This window comes from Trichomycterus rosablanca, chromosome 2, assembly GCF_030014385.1.
Source record: "Trichomycterus rosablanca isolate fTriRos1 chromosome 2, fTriRos1.hap1, whole genome shotgun sequence".
NCBI classification, from domain to species: Eukaryota; Metazoa; Chordata; class Actinopteri; order Siluriformes; family Trichomycteridae; genus Trichomycterus; species Trichomycterus rosablanca.
The window spans coordinates 64,728,614-64,744,967 of record NC_085989.1 but is presented as its reverse complement, the minus strand read 5'-3'; positions in this window follow the sequence as shown (position 1 = coordinate 64,744,967).

The window sequence follows — 16,354 nt, the reverse complement described above, 5'->3', positions numbered from 1 at the left end:
ACTGACACAATCAGTAAGATAGAAGATTAAAGTGTAAACGACATAAAAAACTGGATGTCGTGTAATTTTCTTTTACTTAATTCAGATAAAACTGAGGTTTTACTTGTTGGCTCTAAAGCTGCAAGAGACAAGTTGTCTAACCTGGTGCTAAACCTAAACACGTTCTCTGTTACTCCCAGCCCAGATGTAAAAAACTTGGGTGTCACAATAGATTCAGATCTTTCCTTTGATACACACATTAATAATATTACTAGAGTTGCTTTCTATCATCTGTGTAATATCTCTAAAATAAGAAATATACTATCTGTTAATGACGCTGAAAAACTGATCCATGCGTTTATAACTTCTGGGTTAGATTATTGTAATGCTCTTCTAACTGGATGCTCTGGTAGATCCATAAACAAACTCCAGTTAGTTCAAAATGCAGCAGCTCGAGTGCTAACTAGAACTCAAAAATTTGATCATATTAGTCCTGTTCTATCATCTCTACACTGGCTGCCAGTTAAATTCCGCATTGATTACAAAATACTTTTACTAACCTATAAAGCGCTACATGGTCTGTACCACAGTATCTGAGTGAGCTTATTAATCACTACAACCCAGCGCGTCCACTTCGTTCACAAGATGCAGGGTTACTTATAGTTCCTAAAATTAAAAAGACCACAGCTGGTGGAAGAGCATTTTCTTACAAAGCTCCACAACTTTGGAATAATCTTCCTGCCTCTGTTCGGGATTCGGACACAGTCTCAATGTTTAAGTCTAGACTGAAAACATATTTATTTTCTCAGGCTTTTGATTAATATAGACAGAGGAGCAGAGCTTGGGGGTTCTTGGTCATAGGAACTTGTGGTGATCAGGGATGTTGGGTTGCTGTCGTTCTGCCTCTCTTATCCGATCACTCAGGTTTGATGACGGTGGGGAGATGGGCGCTGATGTCCTATGAAAGCCTTCATGACCTTGTTACCTGCTCGCTCTCCCTTTTAGTTATGCTGTAATAATTAGGGCTGCCGGAGTCTAAAACTCTCTGTAAAACTGTTTTACTCAACTAGCATTGTACATTATTAACTACATTCTCTGTTGTTTTACTCCAAAGGCATTCTGATGGAAACCTGTTTACCCGCCGAGGTTAGGGATTAAAGTCGAGACTGCCGTGACAACTATGCTGCTCCTGCCGGATGTGACGGGTCTGGAGTAATTGCACCAAGAATGACAAGAACTCACTACAGACTTTATTGAAGACTAGAGCGAAGAACAACTCTATAATTATTTATCTATTTATTACCAGTTATAACTTTTAGATCATTTAATTCTGTGTTTGTATGCTCTGTGTAAATCGTGTATTTATTTAAAGTATCCTCCAGGCCACCCAAGAAGGATGGGCCCTGCTGAGTCTGGTTCCTCTCAAGGTTTCTTCCTGTAATTTTCAGGGAGTTTTTCCTTGCCACAGTCGCCCTCGGCTTGCTCAACAGGGATTTTTGTATCTGTTGGTCCTGGATTTTGTAAAGTTGCTTTGAGACAATGTCTGTTGTAAAAAGCGCTATATAAATAAAGTTGACTTGACTTGACTTGACTTAGAGACCCAGTGAAGATTCTTCAGATGCTGCCAAACTGAGAGATACGAGACATTACACAATGGACAATGTCTCAATTTACACAACCCCATTTCTCCTGTGGGAACAGATAATGTTTTCTCTAAGATCACACACATTTCAGCGCTAGAAATTAATGATTAAAATGCTGTAATTCAATTGGTATTTGTAATTTTAAAAGACAATTTAAATGTTTTACCCCAATTCCAGCAGTCCTTCTTCTAGAAATCAGAAATGTGGAAACAGAGTTTCTGAAGCCTGGTGTGGATGTTTTTGAGCATCAGATTATAAGATCCTTGGCTGCTTGCACCAACTCTGGAGATTCTTTAAGCATGTATGAAATCTTCGGGCAATATTGGATAAAATAAATGTAAATAAAAATACCTAATTCACACACTACACAATTATAACATTACCTGATGTTTTAGGTTATGTATGCAGCAGCACCGTCATAAAAATGTGACATTACAAAAGAAGAAACATAAACCTACTCTCTGACGTGTTATTAGATTTCTTTTGAGACCTTTCCTGAAGAGTCTTCTCAGGAGATCGCCAAATTCAGGAGGGTAAGTTTAACTTTCTGTGTTTGCCCTGTTTAGCTGATTACAAAAAAACAAAAAGATTCAAGATTTACTTTACTGTCATTTTACTGTACACCAAAGTGTAAATATAAAATATATATAAAATAGTAATGAAGAAAAATATGTAGGATTAAAAAGGTAAATCAAAAGTTAAATAATAACTAGAGAGTGCATTTTCGGAGAAAATGCGAGTGTGATTGCCGTGTGCCGGTCGGGCGGGTGTGCGTATCCCAATGCTTTATCCAACTCGGGGTGTCATCAGTGGGCTTTACGATTTACAGTTGAAACGGCGTCGATATCTCGAACTTTCAAAAAATGAATGGAAGTGAATAGAGCCGAAAAACGGGCGTGGCAGGTGGGCGTGGGTTCGAATCCCCATGCTGTACCCATGTTGGGGTGTCATCAGTGGGCTTTACAATTTAGAGTTGGAACGACGTTGATATCTCAAACTTTCAAAAAATGAATGGAAGTGAATGGAGCTCTTATAGGTTAAATAAAGGTTGTAGAAGTAACCATTAAATAACCATTCAACAAAAATGAATGGTCCAAAAATCGGTATAAAAGCGGGCGTGGCGGGTGAACGGGTGGGCGGATCAAAAAGCTTTTTTCAAGATTTGTCGGCAATAACGGGCCGGACGATTTAGAGTTGGAACGGTATCGATATCTCGAAAATTGTAGAAAAAAAAGCCAGAATGATTGTCCAAAACCGGTAAAAAACGGGCGTGGCCGGTGAACGGGCGGGCCGATCGAAAACCTTTCTTCAAGAAGTGACGTCAATAACGTGCCGGACGATTTGGCGCTGGAACGGGGTCGATATCTCGAAAACTGCGGGAGAAAAAGCACGGACAAAAAACGGGCAGAATAGTAATATTTTATTGAAAACGAAAATAACAATAACAATAGTGTGCTTGCCTTACTGCAATCACACTAATAATACTGACATTACGAAAATTGCACATTGTAGTTAAGTATTGCACATGCAGAAAAATTCACAGTGGTTATACATAATGATAATTATTGCACATTCTGTTATTGTAAAAAGAAAAAAATGAAAAATATTTAGAATTGAGTGTATTAAATATTTGTTTATTGTCCTATTAATTAACACACACTTTTATTACTGATTAGTAAAGAAATCATTTCACTGAATGCAGCATCACAGGCTTCTGAAATTTAGCACAAACTCACACTTGAATCTGTTACTGTGTCCTCATCGACTGCAGACAAACCCTGAATAGGATAAATATATTTTAGCTGTAATAGAATTTAGCCTTTAAGCAGATTGTTTTGACTACACAAGCTGTAAAATTAATCTTAAAACAGTGTTGTTAGACCTATAGAGCGTAGTTTTAAAGGGTCGATCCGACAGAACACAGAACATAAACATTACTAGTCAGGATGTGTAAAATACAGCAGAGTCATAACAAACCAAACAAAACTAACACGCACGTCACCAATCATCAGCTGGTCATTCACATAACAACATAACATGGTCAACCGGCAAAACGACTTACGTTCATCGCTTTTCCAGCCAACTGGAAACACAACTAGTGCACACCTAGTGCACACACCTAGTGCACCACGCTCTGCTGCGTTTGTACGCTCATAAATGCGTATGATATGTGTGAAACGTTTTATAATAATTATTTAAATGCCCTCCCAAAGATGTTGTCATAGTAACGATCGATGAACAATTTCCAAACCATTAAAAACAAACAGAACTAGTAGCAGAAATGATTACAGACTGGTTATGTTGGATTATTCATCATGGTTTAATCTACAGAGTTCGTTACAGGATGAACCACAACACAATATTTTATAATTTAGGGAATACAGAGTACCGCGACCTTGATCAGGTTTAATAAAGATGAATGTGATTTTGATATCAGCACTTACACTGCATTCCAGTAGGGGCGCTAATAAACCTGAACGTTGTAGCTCAACCGAACCAACGCTATTCAGACAGAAGAAGAAGAAGAAGCCGCAGCAGCTGGTGTGTTTGTACTGAAGTGAATCATCTGTAGGTAAAATAGCGATATATTTATTTATTTTTAATTATTTACTTAATTGTGATTATTAGTAATAACTCCAGAGTTCATAATAAAACATCACTGTGAGGATTGGAGGAGATTTAGCTCCTTTCTTATTTAAATACCAAACTGCTAGCTGCTCCGCTAACTGTTAGCATCACACATGATTCAGTACTGATGAACCGATTCATTTGAACAGATCCAGCAAAGTGAATCAATCGATCGGAACTGTTTCAGATCTTCATTATTATTAAACCTAACAGCTTTATTATAATAGTAAACAGAGGTGGAAAGTAAAGAATGACATTTACTCGCGTTACTGTAATTGAGTATTTTTTTGTGTACTTGTAATTTTTAAAGTAGATTTTACAGCCTGTAATTTTATTTTTAGTATTTACGTTTAGTATTAGGAATTGTAATTCTCTACATTTTAAATAACATCCATTACTGAGTAAAATAAACACTTAAAAAATCGCGTCTGGGAAAGTGCTGCAGTGAATTCTGCGATGGGGAGTCGGATCTTTTGGCTCGGTTCCTTTTAAAGAGCCGTTCAAAAAAATGGCTCTTCATTCTTTTGTTCAGGCAGCGAGAGGCACTACTGTAACTATAATACAGCCCGATATTAATATCAACGATCAACAATCATCTAATTCAAACACTTACATGAATAAAAAGGATTGTTGTGAAATATATACAAATTGACAACAAGTATATTTTAATAACAAAAATAGTTTAAAATAATTGCAATAAATCATCAGTTGTATAACTTGTAGCCAAACTGGGCGTACATTTCATGTCATTACATTCGGCTCGGTAATACGTGATAGAGAATAAACTACAGGGAAGAAACAGACTGTATAAACATGCTATATATATACAGGGTGGGGAATAAAGATCTCCCACATTTTGAATGAATCTACCAATATATATATATATATATATATATATATATATATATATATATATATATATGTATGTATGTATGTATGTATTTCGGTTCCTTTCGTTCATTTTAAAGAGCCGTTCCATAGAATCGGATCATTCACGAACGAGCCATCACTAGTGTTATACAGTTTGAAGCAGTTTTATGGGATGGTCTGTACTAAAATGACACATTACACACCCCTAAATGTTTTAAATGTTGTATCAACATGTTTTTTCTATTATATTTGAATAAAAAACAACTATTGTGAGATTTATATCCACTTGTCACCCACTCCTGTTAAAAAAGTAATTCCACATTAGGCTTTGTGTATACAGTGGCAGTCACTATTAAAATGCTTCTTATTTTCATGCTTCTGGTATTTATTACACCGGTTCTCATTATGGATCATATAATCAGCAAACCAATCTGAATAAAATTACATGAATTTCAGAATCTATCTGTTTATCTGTTAATCCATCTGTCTATTAGATCTGTAATAATGCAGTCAGCAGAAGAGGGACACGTCGCCCCGGAGGATCTACAACATGAAGGATTCCAGAAGAAACTAATAAAGGAAGAAGATGAAGATGATAGTTACTACTGTAAGTAAATATGGAGCATGATGCCACTTTTCCACCAGACAGTGTGGTACAGTACAGTATGGTACAGTGTGGTACAGTACAGTATGGTATGGTACAGTACAGTATGGTACAGTACAGTATGGTACAGTATGGTACAGTACAGTGTGGTACAGTACAGTGTGGTACAGTACAGTATGGTACAGTACAGTGTGGTACAGTACAGTATGGTACAGTGTGGTACAGTACAGTATGGTATGGTACAGTACAGTGTGGTACAGTGTGGTACAGTACAGTATGGTACAGTACAGTATGGTACAGTACAGTATGGTACAGTATGGTACAGTACAGTGTGGTACAGTACAGTATGGTACAGTATGGTACAGTACAGTATGGTACAGTACAGTACAGTATGGTACAGGACAGTATGGTACAGGACAGTATGGTACAGGACAGTACAGTATGGTACAGTACAGTATGATACAGTACAGTATGGTACAGGACAGTATGGTACAGGACAGTATGGTACAGTACAGTATGGTACAGTACAGTACAGTATGGTACAGGACAGTATGGTACAGTACAGTATGGTACAGTACAGTATGGTACAGTATGGTACAGTACAGTATGGTACAGTACAGTATGGTACAGTACAGTGTGGTACAGTACAGTGTGGTACAGTATGGTACAGTACAGTGTGGTACAGTACAGTATGGTACAGTACAGTGTGGTACAGTACAGTGTGGTACAGTATGGTACAGTACAGTGTGGTACAGTACAGTATGGTACAGTACAGTGTGGTACAGTACAGTATGGTACAGTACAGTGTGATACAGTACAGTATGGTACAGTACAGTGTGGTACAGTACAGTATGGTACAGTATGGTACAGTACAGTGTGGTACAGTACAGTATGGTACAGTACAGTGAGGTACAGTACAGTATGGTACAGTACAGTATGGTACAGTACAGTATGGTACAGTACAGTATGGTACAGTATGGTACAGTTCAGTGTGGTACAGTACAGTGTGGTACAGTATGGTACAGTACAGTGTGGTACAGTACAGTATGGTACAGTACAGTATGGTACAGTACAGTATGGTACAGTATGGTACAGTACAGTATGGTACAGTACAGTATGGTACAGTACAGTACAGTGTGGTACAGTACAGTGTGGTACAGTACAGTGTGGTACAGTATGGTACAGTACAGTATGGTACAGTACAGTGTGGTACAGTACATTGTGGTACAGTACAGTATGGTACAGTACAGTATGGTACAGTACAGTGAGGTACAGTACAGTATGATACAGTACAGTGTGGTACAGTACAGTGTGGTACAGTATGGTACAGTACAGTGTGGTACAGTACAGTATGGTACAGTACAGTGTGGTACAGTACAGTGTGGTACAGTACAGTATGGTACAGTACAGTATGGTACAGTATGGTACAGTACAGTATGGTACAGTACAGTATGGTACAGTACAGTATGGTACAGTATGGTACAGTACAGTATGGTACAGTACAGTATGGTACAGTACAGTGTGGTACAGTATGGTACAGTACAGTATGGTACAGTACAGTATGGTACAGTACAGTATGGTACAGTACAGTACAGTGTGGTACAGTACAGTGTGGTACAGTACAGTGTGGTACAGTATGGTACAGTACAGTATGGTACAGTACAGTGTGGTACAGTACAGTATGGTACAGTACAGTGAGGTACAGTACAGTATGGTACAGTACAGTGTGGTACAGTACAGTATGGTACAGTATGGTACAGTACAGTATGGTATGGTACAGTGTGGTACAGTACAGTATGGTACAGTACAGTATGGTACAGTGTGGTACAGTACAGTATGGTACAGTACAGTGTGGTACAGTACATTGTGGTACAGTACAGTATGGTACAGTACAGTGAGGTACAGTACAGTATGATACAGTACAGTGTGGTACAGTATGGTACAGTACAGTATGGTACAGTACAGTGTGGTACAGTACAGTGAGGTACAGTACAGTATGGTACAGTACAGTATGGTGCAGTACAGTATGGTACAGTACAGTGAGGTACAGTACAGTATGGTACAGTACAGTGTGGTACAGTACAGTATGGTACAGTACAGTATAGTATGGTACAGTACAGTGAGGTACAGTACAGTATGGTACAGTACAGTGTGGTACAGTACAGTGTGGTACAGTACAGTATGGTACAGTACAGTATGGTGCAGTACAGTATGGTACAGTACAGTGAGGTACAGTACAGTGTGGTACAGTACAGTATGATACAGTACAGTGTGGTACAGTATGGTACAGTACAGTATGGTACAGTACAGTATGGTACAGTACAGTGTGGTACAGTACAGTGAGGTACAGTACAGTATGGTACAGTACAGTGTGGTACAGTACAGTGAGGTACAGTACAGTATGGTACAGTACAGTATGGTGCAGTACAGTGTGGTACAGTACAGTGTGGTACAGTACAGTGAGGTACAGTACAGTATGGTACAGTACAGTATGGTGCAGTACAGTGTGGTACAGTACAGTGTGGTACAGTACAGTGAGGTACAGTACAGTATGGTACAGTACAGTATGGTACAGTACAGTGTGGTACAGTAAAGTGAGGTACAGTACAGTATGGTACAGTACAGTATGGTACAGTACAGTGTGGTACAGTAAAGTGAGGTACAGTACAGTATGGTACAGTACAGTATGGTACAGTACAGTATGGTACAGTACAGTGTGGTACAGTAAAGTGAGGTACAGTACAGTGAGGTACAGTACAGTATGGTACAGTACAGTGTGGTACAGTACAGTATGGTGCAGTACAGTATGGTACAGTACATTGTGGTACAGTACAGTGTGGTACAGTACAGTGTGGTACAGTACAGTATGGTACAGTACAGTGTGGTTAGTATTGGAGTCACTAATCAGTAGAAATAATAAGAGAAAGTGGATAGTGGGATTAGAACCTGTACTGTACCGTACTGTCCTGTGCTGATACACTCCAGTCTGGATTTAAGTTTTAATCTAACTAGGATTTATTTGTGATTGGAAAATCAAACCCACAACCTTCAATTTCCTCCAGTTGTTGAGTTTCTTCTTCTCATATTCATGATTTTCAGGTGAAGGGTCCATAATCCCTGTGGTCATCTCCGAGGAACATCTCACCCCAGTGGACCAACAGTGTGGAGGTTTCCAGATGAAGCCTGTGAAGAAGGAAGAAGCTGAAGATAAAGATGAACTCAGTAAGTTTCTGCATTAGAGATGCAGGAGTATGGATACTGGTGTCGGGTATTTGCCCGATACCGCGCTCATTAACTTGTACTCGTACTCGCAAACGAGGCTCTGTTGCTGCGTTATGTCTGGTTCACACGACACGATTGTTGCCCTGATTTCCGCTCACCGGCTGGTCGGTGCTAGATTTGCCGGCTCGGGAGCAACTCGGCATTCGCTCGGCGATCAAAACTCGGCTCTCGAACGCCAAGTGTGAACTATCCAACATTTTCTAGCACATCAGATATCTGATCTGAGATGTGCGACTGGGAATGAGTGACGTGGGACAGCCAATGAGAACGCAGGATACGGTGTGAGGCGAAACGCAGGAGAGGAGTGTAAACCGGTGGGACAGGGGGATAATATAGTTTATATCAGAATACATCAGCACACACACAAGTTTTACAGTATTTTTGACCTGATCGTTCTCTACAAAACATAACAACAAAACACCGACACTGCAAAAATATTTATTTATTATCCTCATTAACTCCATTAACTCATTATCTCCATCATTCTAAACAGATATCGGTATCGGCAAGTACAAAAATACATGTACTTGTACTCGTACTGGGTTGGGAAAAAATGGTGTTGATGCATCCCTAGTCTGCACTGTTATATTTTGGTTCTGCTCTGTGAGGGTGGAGGAGGAGGAATCGGGCGTGTCTGAGAGACTGAGAGATGCTTATAGTCCTGATTTAAGTAGAGTTCCTGTTGGGAGGAGAGGTGCCCCCCCATGTCAAACCTCAATAACAATGAAGCCCCACCCTGAGTTAAATAAGGGAACACTTCTATTCGGCAGACCTACAGCCCCACAATAATAATCATTACTCAGATTCCTTTATAGATCCTCTGCCATGTTTCATTGTAAGTCGGGTGCATTTTTCCTTACAGGCTTCATTTCACTGTTTATAAACATAATGCTGGTATACACTGCAGTGCAGCCATGTTATACATATATTTTATTATTTATAATGTTATAAATGTATTTTATTGTTTATAACATTATAAATGTTTTTATTATTTATAAAGTTATTAATGTTTTTATTATTTATAACGTTATTACTGTTTTTATTATTTATGACGTTATAAATGTATTTTATTATTTATGTTATAAATGTAGTTTATTATTTATAACGTTATGAATGTAGTTTATTAATGTTTTTATTATTTATGACGTTATAAATGTAGTTTATTATTTATAACGTTATAAATGTATTTTATTATTTATAACGTTATAAATGTATTTTATTATTTATAACGTTACACTGCAAAAAATCACTTTAAAAAAACAAGAAAAATAAAAGCAAATCAAGAGAAAATGTGCTTAAATTAAGCAAAATTATCTGCCAGTATAGTGAGAAAATTTATCTTAGCAAGATTTCCTAAAACAAGAAAAAATATCTTGTGCTATAAATTATCTTATAATCTTAAAATTAGTAAGAAATTACTTGATTTAAGGCATCATGGCTAGATTTGAGTAAAACTCATTTGCTCTAATTTCATATTAATAATCCAAAAACTAGCATATTAATCTTGTTTTAAGCATTTTCATAAAACCTTATTTGGTAAAGAATTTCTTGAAATTAGAATGCTTGGACATATTTTTAGCTAAAATGGCTTTAGAATGTTCTTAAATTAACACTTTAAAGCTTAAAATAAGATCAACTCCAGAAAATAGTTCTCAAAATAAGAAATAAACAATTAAAAACCCCTTACATTATTATAATTATTATTAGTAAAACTTCTTAAAATAAGCAATAATACATAGATTTTTGCATCACTAAATGCCTTAAAACCAGTCAGAAAATATGAAAATTAGAGCATTTTAATCATGACAAGCATTAAACATTCAGTTTCCATGCACAAAAGAAAGATATAGAGACTCAATACTAGTCTGTTTCTCTAATTTAAGTCTGTTGGTAAGACTGCACTGCTAGTAATCTGAGACTCAAAAGAATGTACTTTATACTCAAATTAAGACATCATTCGATAATCCTTTTATCAAAAATACAACAGAAAATCTGAATTTTGCTATCAATTTTATTAACTATAACAAGTGTGCCATCATGGCAGCTTGATATGAATACATTACAAGTGTGCAAACAAGACAGCTTTATCCAAATACACAACAAGCATGTTCAGGCCGCTTCTGAGAATTCTATTAAAACAAGTAAATCTTAGATGTCAAGGCTTTCCAATAACAATGTCCCTACGTTTACAACATTAACAACATTGCTTGGTCTTCATATACCATCTTTAAACATAAAAAAATAATAATAAAAAGGGACCTGGACCTGACTTGCAGCGCGTATACACCATGACATACAAAACACCTTGGTGCAGCAGGCCTTGGGGGAATGTTGTCACTGGGTTCTTCATGCAGTTATCCTGGTCAGTTAGAAGCAGGGGTTGATAGACGACATCTGCTAAGAACAGCACCAGCGTTTTCAGAGGGCACTATAAACCACAGACATGAACAGAACAAACGATATTCAGGATTTAAATAACAACTTAAAGTTTCTTTGCAAGCAGTTTAGTAAACTAAACAACAAATAAATAACAGTTGACAATACTTACCATGAGAAGATGAAACAGAGCCTCACTTGGCTGTCCCAGTTTCTGTGGTGGTGCAATTCCTGATGGGAAGAGTGCTGGAAGGCCGTTCAAAATCTCAATGGACTGTTGCACTATTTAAAGAAAAGCAATGTCTTACTGAAATTGAAATCACTTTTAAAATCAATGTTTTCCCTTCCAGAATTTTTACAATATGTCATTTCTAATTCACTTAATTTTTGCCTGGCCACACCACAGGATTTACAATAATTACACATTTATTTTACCTTCAGTCACCGAAACCACCAGACTTCAAATCTACCCAGAATAAGACAGACACCACCAAACGTGTACAAAGTTCTAGACCAACCTGAGAGCTCACAACATTTCTCATGAACAGACATGACTTTAGACGGGGCTTCAGACTACCGCTTGTTGAGGATGATAAAAATAGCACATGGGATATTTTACTGATTACTGATAATGTTTTGCTTCAGGGTCGAGTGGCAAATAAAGACTTAACACTCAACATCTATAAAACAATCATATACTAATAAAGCAGTATTTCATCCAGAAATTATTTTAAATCACTTTTATTTCATCAAGTTTTTACTGCAAGCATAACGCAAATTTCTATCTTTAATGAGAATGTATTGTAGCATCAAGCTAACAGTTGTCTGTTCGTGTTTAACACTCTTAAACAGACAAAGTTTCTAACAAATATTTAAGTAACATTAGAGTCTCTGTAATCTGGCCAACCTTCTAAGTACTATTCACAAACAACAATCTAATGTTTGTGTTCAGTGATTAGCCAATTTAGTGATTTTAAAACTTAAATTAGGCTCCAGGGAACAAAAAATATGTTTGTGATATTCTTCTTTCAGCCATAAATGTTAATAATTGTTTATAATTACTGTTTGCTAGCTATTTACATCGATTAACCATAACATTAACACCACCTCCTTGTATCTACACTCATTGTCTTTTTTATCAGCTCCACTTACCATACTGGAGTACTTTGTAGTTCTACAATTACAGACTGTAGTCCATCAGTTTCTCTGCATACTTTGTTAGCCATCTTCCATCCTGTTCTTCAATGGTCAGGACCAACACAGAGCAGGTATTAATTCACTGAATGATTGTCTCAGCACTGCAGTGACACTGACATGGTGGTGGTGTTTTAGTGTGAGTTGAACTAGTACAAGTGGATCAGACATAGCAGTGCTGCTGGAGTTTTTAAAACATTGTGTCCACTCATTGTCCACTCTACAGACACTCCTACCTTGTAGATGTAAAGTCTGAGACGTTCGCTCATGTCTTGCTGCAGTTTGTGTTGGTCATCCACTAGTCCTTCATTAGTGGTCACAGGATGCTGCCCAAAGAACATTGTTGGCTGGTGGACTCAGCAATGGAACTGAGATGCTTAAAAACTCAATTAGCACTGCTGTCTTATCCACTCATATCAGTGCAACACACACCAACACACTACCATCACATCAGTGTCACTGCAGTGCTGAGAATAATCCACCACCCAAAGAAAACCTGCTCTGTGTTGATACTCTGGGGGTCCTGAAGAACAGGATGGAAGAGGGATAAAGCATTTAGAGAAACTGATGGACTACAGACTGTAATGGTAGAACTACAAAATACTCCAGTATATAGACGATGAGTGATTAAGGTGGTGTTAATGTTACGACTGATGTGTGTATGATGCCCATTACAATGCATGCTGGTTACAATGCATTCTGAGCCACAATACTACAGTATTTACATATAATTGTAAAAAAACCTAACTACAATATTAAATTACAATGAAGTTCATTATAAGTAATAAAGTGATGCTTTAAAATATTTTAGACAGCGGTGCCTCTAGGGGTACAAATTGCTGAATACATTTCGAGTAATGACATATTGAATTTACCTTCATCCAGAGTCACTGGTGGCCTCATTACATTTTTCATGACTCCAAAGAACTGAACTTTTAAACAGAATGCTTTCCATCAGTTCTGTGGTGTACTTGTGATTGCCAGATTAAAGAATCATCCATCCAACTCATCCATCCAACTCATCCATGACCTGTAAACAAGCACAAACAGCCATGAGAACATACTTTAGAGAACTAGAACTGAAGCATCTCAATTTTTATTTAATCACTATTTCTGATCTAAAACTGAGATCACTATTGTCACAATTTATTTGGGCCCTAAGGAGAAAAAAATATGATTTAAGAGATATTTAAAACAAAGAGTTTACAAAAAGTATAAATATAAATGTATGTACACTGCCTTCTAAACAAAACAAAGTATAATTTACATAACATTACAAATAAACAAAATACTAAGAGATGAGTTACAAGAATGACTAAAATACTTCAAACAGCAGATATTAACTGTATTCAAATGTATTCTTGAAAATAAGTAAATGTTTTTCATAATACTGTTTCTTCTACATCAGATGACAATTTCACAAGCATAAGCTGATTAAAAATACTCTTTATAGCAGCAAAGTAAAGAATCAGAAAAGAACAAAACTACTTATTATTACTTGTGTTCATCACTACAGGCTCCACAATAACACAACATGAGCCATGACATGATTCTACTACAGTATTATTACTGCAATAATCATTCATTTATCCTGATTTATTACTTCTGGTTACAAGTTATTCCTCCAAAACGCATCTAATAAATCACCAGACTTTTACCCTTTTCCTTACATGGAAACTTTTAGCACATTGTGTTCTCCACAATGTTATTCTCCTGTCCCTAACACCACGTTTACCAGGTTGAAGTGACCCTCACCTGTGGAGCCGCTTGTCCATGAACAGTTTCAAAACAGTTCAGAAGCTCAAACTCACTTCACTGACATTTAAAAACTCTTATTTTAAGTTTAATCTTTTTCAAGTCTAAATGAAACTTCGTTGTTTTTCCGTCTTACAGAAAGCAGCACTCATGTTTACTCTGTGAGGCTTCGTCCCAAATCACTCCCCCTTCCGTATTTAGTGCACTTCGTAGGACATGACATATTAGCGCTTCCACCCCAGACAGTGTAGTGCACTATATAGGGAACACGGAGTGATTTGAGACACTACACACGGAGCAGATCTGTTACCCAGTTATTGCATTATCCAAGAATCCAGTGTTACCACTCACAATTTTAATTTAAAAGTATATTCTATGGTCCAACTACACTTGGTTATCAAACCTGAAAACAATTAAGAAAAAAAAATGCTGACTTTAAAGTTAAGCTAGCTAGCTAAGTTAATTAGGTCAATGCTAACGCAAATAAACCTAGACAAGACTCTGAACAAGCACAATACTGGCTCACAAAACTCAACATCCAAACAGAAAATATAAGTTATTAACTTACCTGTAAGTGCTGCGGTGGAAATATCATCCAGGGTTTCTCCATTTCAGTTGTTTGTGATTAGCACTTAGCAGCAGAAAAAGACTGAAATGTCGGTTAGAAGAAAGTTCCGGCGGGAACTGAGGAGGAATGTACCATCTCATGTTGGGGAGCAATTCATTTCATTAGGCAGCACGGTTTTGGTTAGCTGTTTGAATTGATAAAATGTGTTGCATTTATTACAGCTCTAAAACACAAATATAATTAAACAAAAACAGCTCAACAATACCAGTGACTGTTTAAGCAGCTGTTATAGACAACCCCCCCCCCCCCCCCCATGTGACGTGGCTAGTGGTGTGCTTATTGCAAAATTTGGTATGATCCGATTCCAATACCAAGTAAATACAGCGCCAGTATCGCTAATATTAATCCGATACTTATTAATAATTAAGGTAGATGCATCATCAAATTGCTTAATCTGAATTCTCATGAGTTGTATTATTGTAATAAATTTTTTTGTAAAGAGCTGTTCTCAGTAGGGTTGTAAATAAATTCAGTTGTTTAAAGCTCAGATTTCTTGTTTCTTGTAAGATGTAAGAGGAGCGAGTCTGTACACACATGGTCTCTACTTTCTGATGAAACGGGAGAAACGTGCTGAATGTAGCAGAGAAAAAGTTAAACTAAAGTATCGATCCCATCACACTAGTATCGACACAATACCAACACCAACGTTGGTATCGATAATATTGATATTTGGATCAATCCACCCACCACTAGCGGTGGCTTGTTATCTACTTGTTAATAGTATATTTGAATTATTTAAAATGATTTGCCGTTGTGTAATCTGTATTTGTAGCTTTAACACTTAAGTCAAATAAACACTGGGTAGAGAGAACAAGGGAGGTTTGAAAGAAAGAGAAGATTTGTTTTTTTGACCCAGTTTTTTCATCTGTATGAACCCACAATCAGAATGGCTGTAAAGTTTAAAGTGCATGTGTATAAATAATGTACAAAAGAATATACAGTGGTGTTCAAAAAAATAGCAGTCCAACACCATTAACCTGATAAATCACTGTTTTTAGTAGAAGTGATATTTCTACATAGCAAAAAATTGACTTGAAAGTGTAGTAGAGTCATGACAACAAAACAAACCCAATAATTAGGACGTGCATGCTGCTCATTCTGAGTAATGGAAGCATTGATTGTAATGGGGTTGTTCAAAATAATAGCAGTGAGGAGTTTAATTGGTGAAGTCATTTATTCTGCAGAAGAACGGGGGTCAATTTTGGCCCTTATTTAAGGTAGGAGGGGGGCAAATGTTGCACAGGTTGGTGATAACACATTTCCTTCTGAAATACTGGGTAAAATGGGTTGTTCCAGAAATTGTTCTGATGAACAGCGTACTTTGATTAAAAAGTTGATTGTAGAGGGAAAAAACATACAGAGAAGTGCAGCAGATTATCGGCTGCTCAGCTAAAA